Raw genomic sequence first — 24,118 nt, 5'->3', positions numbered from 1 at the left:
TATTGCGATGCCACCTACTTCACTCTTCTTGCTAAGGATTGCTTTGGCTACTCTGGGTCTCTTATTTTTTCAGATGAATTTCATGACTGCTTATTCTATTTCTTTGAGGAATGTCATTGGAATTTGATTGGAATTGTATTAAATATGTATAGTGCTTTTGGTAGTATGGTCATTTTGACAGTATTAATTCTGCCTATTCAAGAAGAAGGGAGATCTTTCCATCTTCTAAGGTCTTCTTTAATTTCTTTCTTTAACGTTCTGTAATTTTCATTGAAGAGGTATTTTGCCTCTTTCATTGATTCCAAAGTTGTTTTTTTTTTTTTTTTTAGGTTATTGTAAATGGGGTAGTTTTTCTAGTTTCTCTTTCAGAGGTTTCATCACTGATATACAGAAATACATTTGAGTGTGGGTGTTGATTTTATATCTGCTACTTTGCTGAATTCATTTACTAGTTCTAGAAGTTTTCTGGTGGAATTTTTCAGATCCTCTGAGTATATAATCATGTCATCACAAATAGTAAAAGTTTGAGTTCTTCATTTCCTATCCATATCCCTTTAATATTGTTCATCTCTCTAATTGCTCTGACTAGAATTTCAAGGACTATGTTAAATAGAATTTGTGAAAGAGGGCGTCCCTGTCTTGTTCCAGTTTTTTAAGGGGATGGTTTCAATTTTTCTCCATTTAGAATGATGTTGGCCTTGGTCTTAGCATAGATAGCTTTTACAATATTGAGATATGTTCCTATTATCCCTAGTTTTTCTAGTGTTTTGAACATGAAGAGGTGCTGTATTTTATCAAATTCTTTTTCTTCATCTATTGACATAATCATATGGTTCTTATATTTAAGTCTACTGATATGATGCATTACATTTATTGATTTTCTTATGTTGAACCAACCTTGTATGCCTGGGATGAACCTCACTTGATCATGGTGCACTATATTTTTAATATGTTTTTGTATTTGATTTGTTAGAATTTTATTAAGAATTTTTTCATCAATGTTCATTAAAGATATTGATCTGAAGTTTTCTTTCTTTGATGTGTCTTTGTCTGGTTTTGGGATCAGGGTGATATTAGTTTCATAGAATGAGTTTGGAAGTGTTCCCTCTTTTTTATTTCATGGGATAATTTGAGGAGTATTGGTATTAGTTCTTCTTTGAAGGTCTTGTAGAACTCAGCTGTGAATCCATCTGGTTCTGGGCTTTTATTGGTTGTAGGCTTTTGATGGTGTCTTCTATTTCATTGCTTGAAATTGATCTGTTTAACTTGTATATATATATATCCTGATTCAGTCTGGATAAATCATATGACTCTAAAAATTTGTTGATGTCTTCAATAATTTCTATTTTATTGGAATACAAATTTTGAAAATAATTTCTAATTATGGTCTGTATTTTTGTAGTGTCTGAAGTGATATTTCATCATTCATCACAGATTTTAGTAATTTGAGTTTTCCCTCTCCTTCTCTTCACTAGCATGGCTAAGGGTATGTAAATTTTATTCATTTTTTCAAATAATAAAACTTTTTGTTTTGTCAATTTGTTCAATTGTTTCTTTTGTTTCAATTTTATTGATTTCAGCTCTGATTTTAATTATTTCCTATCTTCAACTGCTTTTGGTGTTGATTATTCTTTTTCTAGGGCTTTGAGATATAATGTTATATCATTTACTTGTTGACTTTTTCTTCTTTTAAGGAATGAACTCCATGCAATGAACTTTCCTCTCAGTACTGCCTTTATAGTGTCCCAGATATTTTTATATGTTGTATCAGTGTATCTAAGAATTTTTAAATTTTTTCTCTTCGATGTCTTCTGCAATCCATTGTTCATTCAATAGTATATTTATTTAGTCTCCAGGTGTTGGAGTAGTTTCTATTTTTTATTTTATCAATGATTTCTAATTTCAATTCATTATGATCTAATAGAATTCAGGGTAGTATCTCTACTTTTTCGTGTTTGCTAAGATTTGCTTTGTGTCTATTTTAGAGAAGGATCCATGTGCTGCTGAGAAGAAAGTGTCTTTACTCATTGATAGATGAAATATTCTACATATGTCTGTTAAGTCTAAGTTATTGATTGTGTTATTGAGTTCTACGTTTTCTTTGTTTAGCTTTTGTTTGGATGATCTATCCAGTTCTGAAAGAGGTGTTTTAAAGTCACCCAGAATTATTGTGTTGTATACTATTTGACTCTTGAAATTGAGAAGAGTTTGTTTGATGAACATAGATGCTCCGTAATTTGGGGCTTATATATTTAAATTGGTATGTTCCATTGATGTATGATTCCCTTAAGCAGTATGAAATATTTTTCTCTATCCCTTTTGATTAACTTTGGCTTGAAGTCTATTTTATTTGATACTAGGATGGAAACCCCTGCTTGCTTCCACAGTCCATGTGAGTGATGTGATTTTTCCCAACTTTTCACCTTCAGTCTGTGACTGTCTTTTCCTATGAGATGAGTCTTTTGGAGGCAGCATATTGCTGGGTCTTTTTTAAATCCAATCTGCCAATCTATGTCTTTTGATTTGTGAGTTTAGGCCATTAACATTCAGGGTTATAATTGAGACTTGATTTGTATTCCCAGTCATTTGGTTTATTTTTGGTATTTAACTTGACTTGGTTTCTCCTTTGATTGTTTTTTTTCTTTAGTGTAACACCTCTCTTTGCTGATATTCATTGTTGTTTTTCAATTACTTCTCATGGAATATTTTCCTGAGGATGTTCTTTAGTGCAGTCTTTCTGGTTGTAAATTCTTTCAACTTTTGTTTATCATATAAGGTTTTTATTTCATCATCAAACCTAAAGCTTAATTTTGTTTAATATAAAATTCTTGATTGGCATCCATTTTCTTTCAGAGCTTGGTATATGTTATTCCAGGCTCTTAGCTCTGAGGGTCTCAGTTGAGAGATCTGCAGAAGTCCTAATTGGTTTCTCCCTCTATGTAATTTGATTCCTTTTTCTTGTGAGTTTTAAAATTCTTTCCTTATTTTGAATGCTAGGCATTTTCATTATAATGTGCCTTGGTGGAGATCTGTTGTGATTTTGTACATTTGGTGTCCAGTAAGCCTCTTGTATTTGACTTTCCAATTTATTCTTCATGTTTGGAAAATTTTCTGGCATTATTTCATTGAATAGATTGTTCATTCATTTGGTTTGTAACTCTATCCCTTCCTCTATCCCAATAATTCTTAAATTCGGTCTTTTCATGTTATCCTATAATTCTTAAGTGTTCTGCTCATGGTTTCTTACCTTCTTTACTGTGTGATCAACTTTATTTTCAAGATTATAAATTTTGTCTTCATTATCTGAGGTTCTGTCTTCAAAGTGATCTAATCTTTTGGTGATGCTTTCTATTGATCATTTAATTTGGTTTGTTGTTTCCTTATTTCATGGATTTCTAATTTTGTTTTTAGAATATCTATCTCCTTATTGACATAATCTTTTACTTCCTGTATTTGCTTATGTAGCTCTTTATCACAATGATGTTTTTCTGCCTGTATTTTCTCTCTTATATCATCTTTTAATTATTTACATCCTGAACTCCTTCTCTGTCACTTTTTCTGCTGTGCTGGCCATGGACTCTAATAATGTAGTATCTTGGTTTATTTGGGGCACTTTCTTTCCTTATTTTTTCATGTTGTTCTCAATTCTTCCCTTCTAGCACTGGGGATTTGAGGTGTTTCAGTTTTTACACTATAGGTTTATAGTGTCCCTGTAGGGTTCCAATATCTTTCCTTTAAGGGGGAGATCAATATTAACAGATCCCAATACAAACAATGCAACCTTAAATCAAAGAGCTCCTATTAAGATGTTTACAATTTTGTCACAATATACAGAAATGGTGAGTGCAATTATTATCTACAATATAAACAGTAGGTTTGCAAAAGTGTCTACAGTTTCTGATGGTGTGAAAAGAGAGAACTAGGGGTGGGATGTAGGGTGAGAGGTTAAAAAGGTAGAAGATGAGAGTATAGAGTTATTAGATCTTATGGAGCATGAAAAAAGAATCAAAAGAAGTTGGTTAGTAGCAGGAAAAAAGAGAGAAACTGATTTTGGAGAAACAAGTAAGTGGAAATATAATATAGAGTACAAAAAACAAAAATAGAAATTAAGAAAGATAAACAATGCAAAAATAGGAGATAAAAAAGAATATACAACACTGCTATAATATACTATTCAGACATCCTACTCTTCAGTAGCGTAATCCATGAAAAGTACTGGTTTTACAAATATGGGGGATTTGAGGGTGGAAAAGAGAGAGAGAGAAAAGAAAGAGAGAGAAAGGATGAGTCAGAGAAAAGAAAAAAAAATCCCAAAGGAAAATTCAAGGATTGTGTTTGTTGAATTCTGTTCAGAATCTTTCCTGCTTCCCTTCTCATCCAATAGGTGGGATTGTCTGTTGTTTGCTGCTATCTCCACCCTCAGGATGGTGAAGGTTATTAGGGTGGGAGAATTGGTCTTGGGGGCAGAACTTCTGGAGGTAGGGTATAGCACTTGCCAGTCCCCACTGGGAGATTGCACTCCAAGGATCTTCTTTAGAGCTTGCTCATGTGATGTGGGCTCCTGGGCTTGTCTTCTTATATTGTCTGTAGTTCTCAAAATTCCTGGTCCCTAATTTAGTCTCTAAAATATGTCTCACTCTCCCCCTCGCTTTCTACTTCCTAATCAGGAACCTTTCTCTCCAGAGGTCTTATGGGCTGAGCTCTGGGACTTGTACACCTGTTGCAGAGAGCTGTTTTGTATTGGGAAGATCAGGACCAGGCTTTGTGAGCTAAGGACCAGCCATGTAGCTACAAGCACTGTGCTGGGTTAGTGGCTGCAAAGGAGAGGGTGGAGTTGGGGCACTATAGGTACCTTGATATTGCTTCAAGGCTCCAGCTGGTATCTCAAGCTGAGAATTGCCCCAAATACAGATGGCAACAAAGGGGTCCCAAGATGGAGGCAGCTGCTTTTAGAGATGGGAGTCAGGCCAGGAGATGCAGCTCTGTGATGTGCAGTATTATGGCTGGCAGCTATCTCTAGACACCCTGTCTGCTGTCCCCTGGTGCAGTCAACTATGGCAGTGGTTGCAATGTCCCAAGATAGAGGCGACCAGTGGAGCCCCAAACTGGTAGATGGGGGTCCACAGAGGAGTGGAGGCTGGGGATGCTATGGAGGAGTGGTGGCTGGGGGTTCTGCATGGGCAAGCAGCCAAGAGTCCTGCACAGATGAGGCCTGGGGACCTGAATGGCCCAGTGGCCTGATTTCCTGCATGGGAGCAGCTGTCAGGGTTCCTCTAATAACTCATAAAGAAACAGTATTCCCATTGCTTGAATCCCAGGTCACAGAGTGACAAGGAATACAGCCTCCTTCTACCCTGCCATCTTGGATCTCTAATGTGAGATTAACTTGGAACTGGACCTAATGAGCTTGAACCATTATACAAAAAAATTTTTTGGAGTAATCATGAGAATCCAAGAAAATAAATGATTTGTAGAAGTAAATATCATAGATGACACAAAGAATCCAGGAGGTGGAACAGAAATAGTTAAGAACCAGAATGGCATTGCTGGAAAATATCTTTGTAGTTTGGAACTTTAATGTCCCCAAAAAACTCATGTTGTAGGCAATGTTGGAATGTTCAGAAGTAAAAATGATTGTAGTATGAGAGCTGTTACCTCATCAGTGGATTAATCCATTTGATGGATTAATAATTATTTAAACGGACTCCTGCATAGTAACTGTAGGCAGGTGGGGTGAAGCTGGGACACTGGGGACATATTCTTGGACTTTTTCTTGTCCCTGGCTCTTTGCTCTTGCTCTCTTTGCTTCCTGGCTTCCACGTTCTGAGCAACATTTTTTTTTACCATGCCCTTCTGCCATGATGTTCGGCCTTACCTGAGGCCCAGAACAATGGAGTCAGCTGTCCAGGGACTGAGACCCCTCAAAATGTGACTCTAAAGTAAACATTTCCTACTCTAAGTTATTCTTGTTAGGTATTTGGGTCATATTGATGAAAGCTGACTAATAGAATTAGGATCAATAATGACATTTCTTTCTGGAGTGTTTCTAATCTTTATGATTAATTAGATACTATTTCAGCAACAATTTGAAATACAGGCTATTATTACTCACAGACAGTAAAACCATCCACATATCAGCATTTGTTTATCAATTTTTCATTATTGTAACAAATACCTGAGATAATCAGGTGTTTTGACTACTTTAGATACGTAAAGTAGTGAATTTGACAACTCTAGATACCTCATATACATAAAACTATACAACATATGTCTTTTTGTGACTGATTTATTTATCATAATGTCCTCAAGATTTATCCATGTTGCATAATATGTCAGAATTTCCTTCCTTCTTAGGACTGAATAAATCAAAAAGATTTATTTTGGCTCATAGTTTTGGAGGTTTCTGTTCATGATCTGGTGGATCTATTGTTTTTAGGCCATTTGTCAGGACATCAACATCATGGCAGCGCCATGGGGTGGAAAAAGGAAAGGAACACATCATTCAGGAGCAGACACCAGATGACCTGAAGGCCTTCCCCCAAGCCTCACCTAAAGTTTCCAGCACCTCCCAACATCACCAAGGCTGAGGACCAAGCCTTAAACACATGGATCTTTGGAGCACATTTGGATTTAAATCATAGCAAATTTAATGAAATTATCTGCAATTGTAGTAGAAGGAACAGTCATTTGAAGGCAGGTATACATTTTGCAGTCCCAGAGTGGAAAATGAATCCATGCAACATGTATAAGTTTCCTTTTAAATGTTTCTACATCTGTGGGGATAAATACTTATATCCTTCACCTATCTCAAATATATTAATGGACAATTTGTTACTTTTATTTAAAGTAGTACCTTTAAATAAAAATTAAAACATTCAAGAAAAAAGAAAATATATATTAAGAAAATATCCATTAAGAAAATATCTATAAAATGTCTTATTTCAGGAATGTTGTAAATGATATATTTATAGTAGGAATCAACAGACCTAGAATTTGGCTCTAACACCACATGGTAAAGTGGCATTTGGTAAATCCGGCAAGATATTTGAGATTTGGTTTCCTTATTTTAAAAACTGCATGAGAATAACTGCCTGGCTTAACATTAAGCTTCCCAAAATAATTATGAATGTGAAATTCTATGTAAGCAAACATTATAATGGGTTCATTATAAGTTTCATTGTTGAGTATATTCTTTGGGCTTAGATTGAGAAGCAAAGCATATCTATACTCCCTAGCTGTAAGCAATAGTAAATATTATCTTTTCATTAATTCCATGACACTGGTCTTGATTAAACTGTTATATGTTCTTCTGCACATGTTCAGTGTTTACTGGGCTGTAAGCAAATTGGTGACAGGACCTTGTCTGATTTTAAATTTTTGAATTCCTAATATTTATATAGCACTTAACATATGTTATAAGTTCAATAAATTTAAGGAGAGGTTTTTTTTTCAGGATAATGGACAAGATTGCATTGGATTTTACAGTTGCATTTTTCCAGCCAACGAAATAGTAATGTCTGCTCTCAAAGTTGAATTGTATGCTGGAAGGTTATGGTTGATTCTTCTATCCATTCATTTGGTCATTAACTATTTACCAAGCCTATTAATAGGTTATATAGCAAATGCTGCAGTTTTGAATGTAAACATAATCAAACATATTCCATTACATTTAAGGCTATTTGACTATTCTTTACATAAAGCAGGAAGAAAAGGTATTAGGGGAGATAGAATCGATTTCCAGGATTTGGTGATGATGTTATGTGTGGAGGGAGAAGGAGAAGGGTAGATTAAATCCTGTCTTGGTATCTAAAGGATTAATAATTCCAAGATTTTAAAAAATCAATAATTTTGCAGAGATGGCACATGGTAGGCATGAAGATAGTGATGATGCATAAGATATAGAAGGAATATTAATCAGGCAATGTACATGATAAAGTAACTCAAACAAATAGTGGAAATAGTCTAAGCGAGCCATGATAAGAGAGTCCTAAATTTCCACTAAACAAATCTTTAAATTGTATGTATTAGAGATCCATTTCTGATATGTGAGCCCTTGTAGTAAAAATTAAATGGGATCCATTGTCCCAAGGGGAGGCTTGAAGAATAACTGGTTTATTGTAACTTTCACAGAAATCTTCCATGTATAAGGTAGTGACAAGACTCATTCTGAATTTAAAGGAATAGTGAAGGAGAAAGAAGGCACAGAAACTGGTATGACACATTGAGTGTTGAAGTATCAGCTCATTGCTTTGAAAAGCTTTTTTAAAAATATTATGATTATTTACATTCAGGGCAGGGAAATAAAGCACTACTAAGATTCAGTATCACTAATATTAGAAGCCTGATGCACTGTCTTTGTGGAAGCATTTGCTTTTGAGGTTTCACAATTACCTGGGCTATATTTTATTTTTAATAGCTACAGAAATGAGTTCTTATCAAATCTCATCTTGAATAAATAAATGGCAGTATCAAAAAGACAAACATGGTTTTTTGGTGTTGAATGTTTTTCTGGCAAATTTTGAAGAATTGTCCATACTGCTATTTGTGAAATAAAGGAAATGAGCCATAAGAAATAAATAGATTCAAAGGCCATATTAAAGCCTTGTGTGGAAGGGTGAGAAACGCTGATGTAAACATTAAGCCTTAGGAAATCACAGTTCTTTGGACCAAGTAATGAAAAATGAATAAGAGCACCATGTATAGAACTTCCAAAGCTACTAAAATTCAAGCATATGCAGAATTATGTCCCAGGCTATAAAGAAAATTAAAGCTTTTGAAATGAAATCATGCAAAAGGCCCCCTAGCCACCAGCCAACTCCTATGTCTGGATTTCTTCCATTGAATAATATTTAGGAGATTACTTGAGCACTATAACGGTATATGTTGGGAATTTCAATGTACATCAAACAAGCCAAGAACTCAGCTAAAACCAACATTTGACAAAGTTCTTAAAAAAAAAAATATATATATATATATATATATATATATATATATATATATATTCCTTCCTTCCTCACCCTTAGTCTTTTTTCTCTCACATTTCTAGCCTGAGGTTTTACTGTTACCATCAAATAATCTGTGCTTCCAGAAAATGGATGTTGACATCCTTTGGGGGAAAAAAAAAAAAACCTGTCCATATACTTTGGAAAACAGTTCTTTCTTGTCAGTGTTCCACCAGAAGAACCACCAGAAGGGCATGATACATCTTTATTTTCTTCCCAATGGCTCTCCCTAGGAGCATACCTGGGAGAGTAAGCAGAGCCCAGATTTGGGAGAGATTTATAATCCCCAGGTGGAACCCTTGACCCACTGTGGACCAGACCCAATAACCTCGTATCAGTCAAGCAGATAATTCTGGGAAACATTTGTACATTTCTCAAAAACTCTAGGTAAAAACAAGTCCGAAGTAGTAACCCTAATATTAAATCTTTGTATTCTTTTTCTTTTTCTCATTTTCTCCTCAATTTTCCAATAATTCCACTCTATCTGGGACCATCCTAAAAATAAACAATCCATTACAAATCTTTGTCTTAGGCTTTGCTCACATGAAAAACCAAACTAAAGGAGAGTCTTTGGAAATATATATTGGATTATGGACTTCTTAAAACCTTCAGTGACGCATCACTTTCTAGGCTATTTAGTCCAGGGTCCTTAGTGCATAGAAAGTGTTTGGTGGTTGAATTTTCCATAATGTGCTTGTTACCTCGATCACAGTTGATCCTCAAACAGTACTGCCTTGTAAGACTGGATTGCTAACAGTCACCTAATGTGATGTTGTATAAAATACCTGCCCTTCGCATTTGTTTTTTACTTCACTAGAATGTTTCCCTCCCTCCATCTCCTGCACATCCTCCTTGTTTGAGCTTTCCCTATTGTTCAGATACATTGTCTCACTTATTCCTCATGCCTACAGAGAATTCTTTTCCACTTAATCATGGTCTATTTTTTAAAACTCATGTGTTTCTGAGTTTATTTTCTCTACTTTGCTTAGCTCTACCAGGCGAAGACTAATATGTTATTCCATTTTTAATTCCCATGAACCCTGTTTTCAGTGTCTGATTCATAAAAGGTAGGTATAAACATTTACTGAAAGATTGATATAGTGTATGATCACTTTAGGTGTTGCTCGAAGAGATTGACTTATTCTCTCTCCTCTTTAGTGAAGCCATGTATCACTTCACAGTGACTAGTCTCATTTTCAAACTCTTCAAGTGGGCTTCTGACAAGTATTTCCCTCAGTAACTTCTGAGATTGTAGTCATCTGGATGGTTGTAGATTATATGATAACATGATTCTTGAGTAAATGGTGTTTTGTTGCCTTTACAGTTAAATGCTAAATTGCACATACGAGTTTCTAAGTGCTATGTGAGTCAGCTACTCCACCTATTGAAGATGGTTGAATGGGGTGATCCCTTAATGGAATTGACTTTAGCATCAGAGTCAATATAATTAAAATTTAACTAACTAAGGACAGTGATGCAATCTTTCTTTATTATTAGAGTTTAATAAAATTGTAGAGATGTCCTGTGTGTAGAAAAATGTGAGCATCTTAATTTGAAATTTAAAAATTAATAGTGCCACTTTTTGAAAGGAAGTGAAATGATAGAGAATGTAAGAGTCAGAGGGTTAGTATAATCTGAGGGATATTATTATTATTATTATTATTATTATTATTATTATTATTACCACCACCACCATAAGTGTAGCCTAAGGACAGAGTGGCATTCACTTTTTTGTTTTAAGTAACATGTGTCCTACTTGGATGCCAATTAGTAGTAAGTGGAAGCCAAGACAGAATGACATCTAAGAATTCGCTAACTTTTATAAATCACTTTCATCTTCAGACATGAGCCAAACAGGAGCATAAAGATTATATCAATAAAAAAATTTAATTTGAGTTTCAACTTCAAAATTACTCCCAAGAATTAGGAAACATCAGATATTTTGAAGTTCCATTTTTTCATCTCCATATGGCTTGCTGTATCCACTTTAAAATAATCTATCTAATTTTTAAATTATTAGAGAATGAATATTCTTGGTATAAGTGAAAATTTTGAACACTTTGTTAGTTAAAACCTTGATTTGGATGAGTTATTTTAGTTAATACTTAAAATTATATATAGATATATACATGAGGTTGCATGTTTGTTCATATTTAACAAAACAAAATAATAAATTGATGTATATATATGAATATATGTTAACTTGAAATTTGAAAATTGCAAGTATTCATATTTGTCAAACAACCTAAAGTATCTTATTTTGTAATATTAATTCTATATATATATATATATATATATATATATATATATATATATTGAATACTTACTTTCTATGAAGTACTTTGAGAGCTGAACAGATGATAGAATTTTCTTGTAAAGGAAATATTTTGAAGTATAACATAAATGAATAAAAATACACAACTCATTTGGTGAATTTTCATGAGATTAAAATACCCACATGACTACCAACCAGACCATGAAACAGAATGTTTCTCACATCTCAGTATCAAGCTCTTTCCCAGTTAAGTAACTCTCAAAAAGGAAGTGACTTATGGTTTCTGTCCCCATAGAGTCTTTCCACCTGCAATTAAAAGCTATCCGAATGAGATCATATAGCTTGTGTTGTTATATCTGCCTTCCTTTACTAAATGTAATGTCTGTGAGATCAATCTGTGTTGTGGCTTGTCTTAGAGTCCATTCATTTCTATCCTTGTATGGTATTCTACTATTGAAGAGCATTAGGTTTGTTTCCATTTTAACCTATAAAAATTAGTGCTATTATAAACAAAGTTTTACTTGTCTCTTTGTGCACAAAAATATGTGACTTCTAAAAGGTTTTAGCTAAAAAAAATGCAACTACTTTGTCAGAGAATGTATTGTCTAATTTAGTGGCTTTGAACAATGATAAATGTTTATTATCTCAAGCAATTTCAGCTACTTTGGAATCCAGGAATAGTTTGGCTGTGCAATCCTGGCTCAGAGTATTTCACGAGGCTGTAGTCAAGATGTTGTCCTTGGCTGCATTTATCTGGAGGCTTGACTGGGTTTGGAGGATCTGCTTCCAAGATGGATCATTCACATGGCTGTTGGCAAGAGACCTCAATTCCTTGCCATGCTGGTATCTTCATAAGGTTCTTGAATGCCCTCAGGACATGACAGCTAGCTTTTCCAAGAGGGACTGATCCAAGAAAGAGCAAAGTGGAATCCACAGTGTATTTTATGACTTGGATTTGGAAGTCATACAAAATTTTTCTGGTTACACAATTCATTCCTGTTCATTGTGGGAGGAGACAACTTTGTTGAGTGAATACCAGGAGGCAGAAATCATGGATCCATGATGAAACTTGACCAGAAAAGGGGAATGCATATATCAGCTTGTATAGACTCTATCCAGAGTTTCCAAAGTGGTTGTACCAACTTGCATTTCTATTAAAAGGTTATGTAACTTTGGTTTCTCCATATCTTTGCTAACACTCGATTTTGTCAATCTTTTCATTTTACCCCCGTCATGTGAATAGTGATATCTCATTGTGATTTCAATATGGCTTTCTCTGATTAGAGAGGTTTTCTTATGTATTTATTGGTCATTTGGATATACTCTTTTATGATGTAGCCATCTGGCACTTTTACTGATTTTAGGGGTTTTCTTATTTTTAAATTGATTTGTCTGAGTTTTTGTAAATATTATTTCTAAAAGTTCTTTGTTTTGAATCTTTCTATAAGATACATGTGTTAAAAATATAAAATATCCTCTCAACATTTGCCTTTTGCGGGGTGGGAGGGTATTGGATATTGAATCCAGGGGTAATCTGTCACTGAGCTACATCACCAGTCCTTTATATTTTTTGAGATAGGTTCTCACCCAGTTTCCTAGGCTAGTCTCAAACTTCCAATTCTTTTGCCTTAGCCTCCTAAGTAACTGGAATTACAGATGTCCACCATGATATGCCCAGCTGTGACTTGCCATTTTCATGCTCATAAATGTTGTCCTTTGTTCAACAAAAAGCTCTTAAATTTAATATAGTCCAATTTATCAGTGATTACCTTTATAATTAATTTTTTGGATTTCTGTTTAAAAACTATTTCTCTACTTAAAGTTATAAAGGTATTTACCTATTACCTTCTAGAAGTGCTATTATTTCATGACTTGTATATAGGACTATGAACTGCACTTATTTTTTAAAGTATGATATAACATAGTAATCATAAGTTATGTTTGTCATTCAGATATTGAATAAGAAACACTTACTAGAAAGTCTATCCTTCCCCTACTATAACTGCTCTACAGGAAAGTAATTTTGTCATAAATACAGTGTTCATATATACTATCGTTGGCTTTGGAAACAGTTTTATCCTTTATATATTGGATCATCATTTCAGGGATACCACATTGTCCTAATTACTGTTGTTTTTTAAGTCTTAATATCTAATAGTATAAATCTTTTTTATTTTATTTTGCATCACAATTTTTCTATCTATTTTAGATTCTTTGCATTTCTATGTAAATTCTGTAGTCAGCTTATATAAATTGCCTCCCCACTTAAAAAAAAAAAAAAACTAATGGGGTATTCATTGGAATTTTATTCAATCAATAGAAAACTTAAACATAATAGAACATTGAATCTTCAATTATTTCTATGTGATTCTTTATATATTTATTTGGGCCTTTTTTCACTAATATTTTATAGTTGTTTTTGGAGATATCTTGTATATTTTCATCAATTGTAGATTTCAAAATTATGCAATTCTATATGATATTATTTAAATAATTTTCAAATAGTTTTCCAATAGCAAATAGAAATGAAATATATTCACAATGAACTTGAATCAAACTTAAATCACTAAATCTAGTAATTTATCTACAGATTATTTTAGACTTCAAATATATTTGCATTAGTTAGCTTTTCCATCACTGTGACCAAATACCTGACAAGAATAACTTGGAGGAAGAAAAGTTTTCTGAGGTCTTAGCCCAAGGTCAGCCAACTCCACTGCTCTAGACTTGAGATGCGGCATCATGGAGGAGGAAAGCCAGTCAGTTTATGACATCCATGAAGCAAAGAAAGAGAAAGCAAAAAGCCAGGGACAAAATATAATCCCCAAGGGCATGTCCTTAGTGGAGTGTGGCCTATCTCCTTCAGTCACACCCAAGCTTCCCACAGTTACTACCCAGATATTCTATTCAAATTATTATTAATCAACAAATGAATTAATTCACTGATTAGGTCACAACTCTCATAATCTAATCATTCAAACTCTGAATGATACTGTGTTGACTAATACATGAGATTTTGAGAGGATACCTCAAAGACAAACCACAACAATATTTTGTTTTGTGGTTTTACTGTCTAGGATCTTCAAATAATGTTGCATAGGTGAAGTAATGGTAGGTATCCTTGTTTTGCTCCAGTTGTGTATAATACTTTTGATTTGGTATTGTTAGGATAGTTGATGCATTTTGTTTTTTAAGTATTTGGTATTGTTAGGATATTTGCTGATATTTGTTTTTTACAACTCTTTTTTTTATCAAAGGAAGTTCTTTCTATTTATAGCTGGTTAAACTCAGGTTTTTAAAAAGCATGACATTAATAAATTTTATCACATGCTTTTACTTCATCTATTAATACATTCTTGCAATAAACACAACTTGATAGTGATATATTATTTATTTATACAATTTTGAACTCTGTTTGAAATCATTTTGGAAATAATATTTTGAGTATATATTGAAGAGAAATTAGCCTGAGATTCTTTGCTCTTGCAATGTCCTTACCAGAGTTTCTTTTTTCTTTCTTTATTTCTCTGTGTGTGTGGTACTGGGGATTGAACCCAGAAACACTCTACCACTGAGCTACATTACCAATGTTTTTAATTTTTATTTTATTTATTTTTGAGACAGGGTTTTGCTTAATGGCTTAGACTGATCTGGAACTCAGTGATCCTGTCTTAGTTTCCCAAGTATCTGGGATTAGAGGTATGAAACACTGTGTCCAGTCCTTTTCAGATATTTAGATAAAGTTGACTCATAAAATGAAATGGAAAGTTTATGTAGTTCTTTCCAATTCTCTAGAAGTGATTTTTTAAATTTTATAATATCACATCCTTAAATACTTAGAAGAATTTATCAATGAATCCATCTAAGCTTGAGGTTTTGTTTTTCTGAACAAGTTTAAAGATGAATCAAAATGAGAAGTATCCAGATTTTCTATTTTCTGCTTGTTTCAGCTTTGATTCATAATAAAATATATGATCATAATTATCAAATTCTTTTTGCAATTTTATTTTTCTAGTATATGCTTTGTGTGTGTGTGTGTGTGTGTGTGTGTGTGTGTGTGCATGTTTATTGTGCTGGCAATCAATGCTAGGTAAGTACTTGACCCCTGGACCACCAACCACATCCCCAGCCTGTTGAGAGCCACAGCCCCGAAGGGGCCCCAGCAAACTCCCAGCTGCCGGCTGATGATTGGCTCACAGCGGCCCCAGCAACATCTAGCTGATTGGCTCCTCTGCGGTGATGCTCATTGGGCTGTTTCCCTGCCCTTTCAGACCACGGAGCTGCTCATTGGGGGACTTTTTTGGCTCCGCCCACGTGACCCAGCCAATCAGCCTCAAGAGCAGGAGGATTGTGGGAGGTGGAGAGAAGCTGGAGGGGGGAGAGAGAGGCTTGTGGAAAGCCCGTGGTGGCAGTTGAGGCTCTGAGGGTTTTTCCTGAGAGGCTGTTTTGTTTGGCCTGTGTGGTTCTAAAAATAAAGTTAGTTTCTTTTGACAAGTGGCTCCTGATTGTGCCCAGCCAGACTGTGGCACCCAGCCCCTGGCATGTGGTTTTTATGTATTAGTAAGCTTTCATGCTTTCTTTGCTGCTCATATATTTTCTTACCATGTCTTCCTATTTATGTCCTGCCAGATTTTTCTCCATTCTAGAAATAGGTTGGAATTTGGGGGGAATCAGATAGTTTGCATAAATTTCTTATAAATGGTATCAAGACCAGGACAGTCTTACAGCTCCCATGTATTTTTTTTTCTTTTAGGCCTATTTTCTGTGACACAAACAGGTCCAGGGATCTTTTTAAAATTAGTTCTATTCACTCCAGTTCCAATATCAGCTCATGAAGCATTCACTTTAGCCTTGTAGATGAAATACCCACCTTATGGCAGTTTTATATTTAATTTATTTTTATTTTGCTTTATAATTTTTAAAATATTCTGACTGCTCAACCTCTCAATTCTCTTCATTTTTCCCCTATTACCATCTTGAATAGTTTCAGTTTTCTCAGCTGCATTTTATTCAAATCTAGAATGAATATTTTTTTAAAGAAACTCCCAAGTAATATAATATTCTCTCCATCATTTAGATTATAAAACTTTGAATTATCTATATTTTCTATAACTCTCTTACCTTTAGTTAACAAGATATGTTAATTATCTTATAACTATTCATTCATTATTAAAATTTTTTACTGCAGCAATCCTGAATTACAAAGAATTTTGAAGGTAGGCTTTGAATATATATATATATATATATATATATATATATATATATATATATATATATATATAGTGGATTCCAAGGCAAGTGCTAAAAATGCTTTTAAAAGATGTTGTGAATAATATTTCTATAAATGAGTTGAAATATAAAAATGCACAACTGAAGTCAGAAAATACAGAAAATAGGGAGGAGAACAAATTAAATAAATGAACAAATGAAATAACTAAAAAAAGTACTTAGCTTGGGGAAAATGTTAACACAGTTTATTTTAAGTGGGAAATATGTTAATGCATCAGTCAGAAGACAAAGATGGCTATAAAAGTTAACCCAAGTATATGCTTTCTTTAGGAAACAGGGTTTAAACATAAAGATTACTGAAAGTACTGAAAGAAAAAATACCAACATAAAATTCCATAACTTACCAAAATAATATTAAAAATAAAATTCCATAACCTTTAAAATGCTTTTACACACACGCACACACACACACACACACACACTCATATCCATGTGCACACACAACAACTTTATTACCAAAAATTACTACACTACCGAAAATATCTAACCTCAGTTTCTCATGTGCATATGTGAATATGCCGTGGTGAATCTCACCATCAGGTATGTCCACAGACACTACCTATCAAAACAACAACAACAAAATGTAAATAGCAGAAAGATCAGTAGAGGGAACAGGGGAGGGAGGAAGGAAGGGAAAGGGGAAGTACTGGGGACTGAATTATATTTCATACTTTTATAATGAGGTAAAAATGAATCCCAATGTCATGTATAAAACAGAATCAATGAAAATGGGGAAAAAAAGCAGACTGAAACAAATAATTCCAGATTGGACCATGAAACTGATAAAAAAGATTGAAGGTTAAAGAAAATGTTGAACATATGGAAATATGAAAATAAATATTACCTGCTTAAAACGATATGGTAATAGTAATAATAATGATACCTGGAATGCTGAACATACAAACAAAATATATGAAAATTAAAATACAAAATGCATAAAGTTGGCAAAAGAGAGAATATGAGAATATGTTATGTTTTCCATTATCAAGTGGAAGTGATAAAGTTTCAAATTTAAAGCAGACAATAATAATAAGGGATATATATTGTAATTTCTAAGGTAACCAGCAAAAGAATAATAAATGATGTAATCTAAAAGCTAATGCAGGGACTGAAGATATAGCTCAGTTGATAGAGTGCTTGCCTAACATGCACAAGACCCTGGATTCAAACACCAGTACTACCCGCCCCCCCCAAAAAAAAGATAACGTAGAAACAAAAAATGGGATAATAAAGACAGTCTATAAATCTAAAATGTAAAAAAGGGGAAAAGTGGGGTGCCAAGGAATGAAATTGGAGAAACTACTGTTATATCGTGGACTTGTATGAATAAGCAACAACAAATCCCACTGATATGTACAATCATACTGCACCAATAAAAAGGAAAAAATAAAATCTTCTCAGAAAAAGAAAGAAGTGAAGGTACAAAGAGCATATAGATAGTAAATTAAACACATTTTTTTCAGTAATTGTAATTTATTAAAAAAGACATATTTCAACAAAACATTTCAAATTTCATAAATCTTTAAAAAGTAAGCTATAGGCTATGTCTAAGAAGCATATTTCAAATATAAGAACAGAGACAACTTATGGGTAAAATTAAGAAAAGATTTATTAACTGTAAGAAAGCTGGCATAATATTATTAAAATCAGACAAAATCTAAGAAAATAAATGTTTCATGAAATAAAAAAGTGATATTTATTGAAGATAAAGTAAATTGTCCAAAATGATGATAAAATTACCCTATTTTTTATGCAGAAAATTACAGTTTCAAAAATATAAAGCAAAGTTTGACATACTAAAAGGAGGGATGAATATACAATAAGCCTAGTTAAAGATTTTCTCATCTCTCTCAGAATAATTGGAGATTTTAAGACAATTCTACATAATTTAAAGACAATATTCAGTTAAGATATAGAAATACCTGACCACCACAATTAACTGATTTGATCTCTGTGACATATACAGCAAAATTCATCCAGCAACTGCAAAATTCAACTGTTTGCAAATATGTATATGTAATTTATCAAGAAAAGCTCTATCATAAACTTTTTAAAAAGCATCAAACAAAATAAGAAGTAACTTCAGAATCATGAGATGGCAAAAATTTCTTTCTAATATTAAATATTTAAGGAAAGATTAGTACATTCAATTTCATTAAATTTGCCACCATAATAAGGCAATTATTGTCTAAGAAAATGTATTTAATATATACTTTTAACAAAGACTCATATCCAGAATATGAAAAGAATTTCAACCAATCAGTACAAGAAGACTAAAAAAAGCAGTAAAATAGGCAAAAACCAAGTGGGGCAAAACATTGAATAGGCACTTCACAATATTAGTCAACTACCACAGTAATCAGAGAAATGAAAGTTAAAACTACAATAAAATATTTTGAGAACTGCTGATTAAAAGAACAGAAAATGTATCAAGTGTTAGCATAAAATGAAATATGTTGCATTGATGATTTGAGTATGAATGTATAAAACTACTCAAGAAAACTGCTTGGAAATATTTATTAAAATTAAAAATATGTCTACTTTCAGACTAATTAATACCATTCCTGAGTAAGTCCTGAAGGGAAATTAGTGCTGTGTCCACCAAAAGAAATACACATGTATTTATGGCAATACTATTTACAATAACCCAGATGACAATAATTATTATTTTTATAATAATTATTACAAATAATTATTATAAAAATAACAGTAATAAAGCTTTTAGAAGAAAACACAAGTGATAAAAATATAGATAAGAAATATTTTCCAAAGTTTGCGCATGCACACACACACACACACACACACACATTCCAGAATTGATAAAGAAAACACACACGTTTCTTTACATAAATGTGAAAAAGGAGATTGCCAACATATAAAAGATACAATGCTTTAAGCAAAGAGATAAGATATAAGTGATAGTTTATCATGAAATCATAATAAGTCAGTGATTAAGAGCTCCAAAAATAAAATGACAAATAAACTTAGAGGTAAACAAAGTATGTGCCAAGGAAATGTTTATGTGTTTCTAAAAATTGAGCCAATATCTTAAAACTAATCTGGAGCTATCCTATGAAATATGTCTTTCTAGAAAAATCTGAAGGTCTTGTAATACTAGATCTGTATTTCTAGACAGATACAATTTACTAAAACCAAAAAGATGCTGCCGCCAATAAAAGTAATCATAAATATAAGATTTTCCATGGTCTTCACTCTTGACTCTCTGACATTTTATCTGGCCTTGTCATTAATTTAGTTTCCCTGTTTGATCTGTATGTGAACTTCAGTTTGTGACCATGCTACAAATTATCCAATGATTAATTCACACCCATGTTAAATGATCTTTATCTGAAGGTCAACTGTTGTATCTGAATAAATTCCAATTGTATCTACTAAAACCCTGCATAGGCAAAGAAAAAATTATACCTCTTGATAAGAAGGTACAAGTGTATTAAAATTGAATTTATTTTTCTTGTCTTTTTAATGACTTCAAATACTCAAATAAGGCACTGTAAAGCACTGATCACTTATTACTTAAAGAATCTTGAATGGAAAAATATTCCCTTTTTTAAGAATAATTCTAAGAATACTTTGAATACCTCATAAAAATTCTTATCTAAACCCAACATCATAAAACACCGTAGAAAAGGTAGACTTCAGAAAGTTCAATAACTTGACCCCAAAAGCTTGTTATTTCCAAATTTGACTTTGAGAAAAAGAGAGTTATATAAACACAAGTAAGCCTAAAAGGCAATTAATATATAGTCAGAAATGAATTTATCAGACTGAAAGAAATCAAAGACTATAAAGTTCTTAATGCCTTGAAAGCACACCAATAAGTGGTCCCTAAATAGCAAAATATATAAATGAAAAAAATAACAAAATATTAAATATACATTGTACAAAAAAAGAGTGTATGTAGTCTAAGTAAACAACTGTCCCCATGACAGTGCTAGGAAAGGATCCTACTGACAACCTCATATGAATCTGCAGAACTGCTCTTTTATATATCTACAATAATAACCTACCTGAGGATAGGACCAATCCCCTAGTTCAATGGTAACTTTGGTGGACACCTCTTGCCTATAATGTAAAGCTTAATCTGGGTTATTGTAAATACTATTGCTATAAATACATGTGTATTTCTTTTGGTGGACATAGCACTAAAGAAAGATTGGTATATTTGGTACATTTGGTACATTTCCTTAAGTTTACTTACATGGATTTTAAATCTTTTATATATAATAAGGGGTTTGTAACCTATTTAAAGACTGCATAGCCAACTAGAATAAATTACTGAATAAATCACTGTTTCCTCTATTAAGGTAAAATAGTATTTGTCCTAAGTATTCATGTATAACAAGAGTTTCTGTCATCTTTTTGTATCACGCTGCATTAATCGTCTATAATTTCTATATTATAAACCTTGTTATAATTTTTATAGCTTGATAATACGCTGATAAAACTATTACCATACATCTTTATTTGATCTTACATGTCAAAAATATTCTTTTTGATAATCATCACTAAAACAGATATGGGGTGATATTTGAAATCTAAAAAAGTTAATCTCATAGAGGAGAAAGGTGATTACCCGCAGTTGTGTTGGGGGGGAAGATGGGAAAAGGGGACATGAAATAAGGTATAATTTTTCAGTTATATGAGAGCAATATGTAGTGACTATAATTAATAATAATGTAGTATATACCTTAAATTTGCTAAAAACAATTTCTGAATGTTCTTACCATAAATAAAATAGTTGAAGTGGTGATGGATATGTTAGCTTATGGATATGTTAACATATCGATACTACATATGGTTATGCAGTTTTTCCTTGTAAATACATACAATTATTAATTTTGATTAAAAATAAATTTATCAAATATAAAATACACATAAACATTTCTGTTTGATAAAATCCATGGGCATATACTGGATACTTCTGAGTTTGTATAAATAGATAAGCAAATCTGGTGCAACTGAAAATTCTTTTCTGCTATTTTGCATTTATAAATAATCAGAATTTTGATTTCCAATGCCCAGAAATTTTACAATAATCCTGAATGGGATTTGGGGTTAATTATAAATTTTTTCATAAATATCTGAAAAATATATGTCTTTAGACCCTTATATTTTCTACTCAGTCCTATTCACTCATTCAGTAGGTATTTGTTGGAGTAACTAACACCACGTTAAAAAGATGTTAAGGGGCTGGGGATGTGGCTCAAGCGGTAGCACACTTGCCTGGCATGTGCGGGGCGCTGGGTTCGATCCTCAACACCACATAAACATAAAAAATAAAGACATTGTGTCCACCTAAAACTAGAAAAAAAATAAATATTTTTTTTAAAAAAGATGTTAAAAACCATGTTAAAAAGTAATTTATTCTTTCTTGAATCTGATAGTTAAGTTGATCTATTTGAGAAGGATACATTATGGACAAAAAAGCTCAGATTCTAACATTAATGACATTTACATGTGAATTTAACCATTAAAATGTACTTTTGCATATACTACATAGTTAAGGAAGCTCTTTTCCATCATGCTATTTTTTTTTTTGCCTTTTCACAAGTATTATATTTGGACTGTAAATTTCAAGGTTTCAATATTAGGATAAAAGCATAGATGTTAGATTACTGTGGTACAGAGGTAGATCAGGAATTCCCACCCTCTTTGCCCCTTGGGAGGAAATAGACCTCACCAAGGAGGCTGCACAACATTGCCAAAGCAGGAGGTGAGAAGACCTGCAGCCAAGGGGTACCACTGTTGCTGAATTTGCACAAAACAAACTTGGCTTTGCCTCAGGAAATTTTTTCAATATGAAAGCATTTAGAGGTCCTTTATGCCATGTATATTTTTAAAAAACTTAGAAGAATCTTAGATAAAGATCTAAATATAAAGTTGGAAAACATTTTGTGACCAATTTTGTCTTACTTTTTGTTACTTTGTTGTTTATGTTCTAAAAGGAGGTGTACTGTACCTGAAATGTGCACTAGTCCTGTCTTTCCTGTCTCAGATATTGTGGAAAAGTATACAAATCTTTTCAAACATATTTCTATTTCTATTTTGGGCATGTCTCAAACATATTGCCTGAGGAGAGTTTGTCTAACAGTAGTAATAAGATGCATCTCTGGAGAACTAAAATATGTCACTTGCTAAAATGAATACTTTACACAGCTAAAGGCAAATTAACTTCATTTCCTTCCTATCTTTCCAGTGTACAAGATTACAGCTAATCTCTGATAGAGTTATAGGGGCACAATACCAGGATATGGGCTCATAATATATTTTACAGTTTTTATTTATATAGATAAGCAACTTGGACACTGTTCTAAACGTCCATGTGCACTCTGCTTGTTCCTAATGACCCTGTTATTTCAGAGTGAAGCAGTCAGGCTTAGAAATTCCATCTGTTTCAATAACACACTGCCATCTTCCCTACAAAATGAGTGTGCCCTAGGATTGGTTTTCTGGCTAGTCATTTGTTCCCAGGCAAAAACACTTGGCAAAAGTTAGAGAAGGTGTTGTTTTCAATAGAGAGAAAAATAAAGGTTGAGTATCTCACTGCCTCTCACATAGTATTACAAATGGTGTTAAAAGGCTTGCAGTTGATGGGCCTTGAAGAGCTGCAAAATGTGAAACGACTAACTCAGAAGATGAGAATCCACTCTGAGACTCCAGGCAGCACTGCTAATGAAAAGGACATTGTGATGGCTGTGAGAATCCTGATGCTCTTTCCTTGAATCTGACAGTCAAGTTTTTGTGTGTGTGTCCTTGCATCAATTTCATTCCACAAACCAGTGCAGTCTCCATAATTTACAAATTCAGTATAAAATCTAAATTCAAGACTCCGTGTACATAAGATTTAAGATGGTAGTGGCAGAGAGTATTGAACTGTGCATAAGACCATTCAGACAAGAGCTCCGTGCAACTGCACAGGTTTCACACCCATGAAGCCAGTGCTTCTATATGTGACCATGTATGCTCTTTATTCATAAAATCAGAATGATTTCAGTTACCTCACCCAAGGTATGTCATTCTTCTGAGTCTTAAATTGGATGTGTACAAAGAACAATACTAACATAAAGAGTTGGCATGGTTTAATGTTCAGTTTACCTGGGTAGCCCCCCAAAAACATTTTTTTCCTCACTTTTATGAGCTAGGATATTTCTCATACTTTCTTCCAGATCTCAATCTCAAGAAAGTTAATTTTTAAAAAGTAATAATTACTATACATTCTCTAACTCAACTGCATTAAGAAAGTATAGATAGATTGATGTGTGTGTATGTAGAGCCAAAGATCAAAAGACAAGTGTAAGCTAGAGAAAGAGATATATTTGAGAGATTGTCTAAAAGCCCAAGAAGCGGAGTTATGTGAGACCATTAAGGAGTAGATAAGTGACTGACTGACAGCCAGGCTGGTGAACAACTTTTTGCAAAGCATTCAGGGTGACTAATGGTAAGCAAATAGGGAAATGGGAGAGAAACACAGTAAACACTAGGATAATCTTTAAGTTTCTTTTTTTTTTTTTTGATACTGGGGATTAAACTC

Source organism: Marmota monax, unplaced genomic scaffold, assembly GCF_021218885.2.
Source record: "Marmota monax isolate L192 unplaced genomic scaffold, Marmota_monax_Labrador192_F-V1.1 WCK01_AAM20220418_F8-fsc00052, whole genome shotgun sequence".
NCBI classification, from domain to species: domain Eukaryota; kingdom Metazoa; phylum Chordata; class Mammalia; order Rodentia; family Sciuridae; genus Marmota; species Marmota monax.
Note: the sequence above shows the minus strand (reverse complement) of the source record.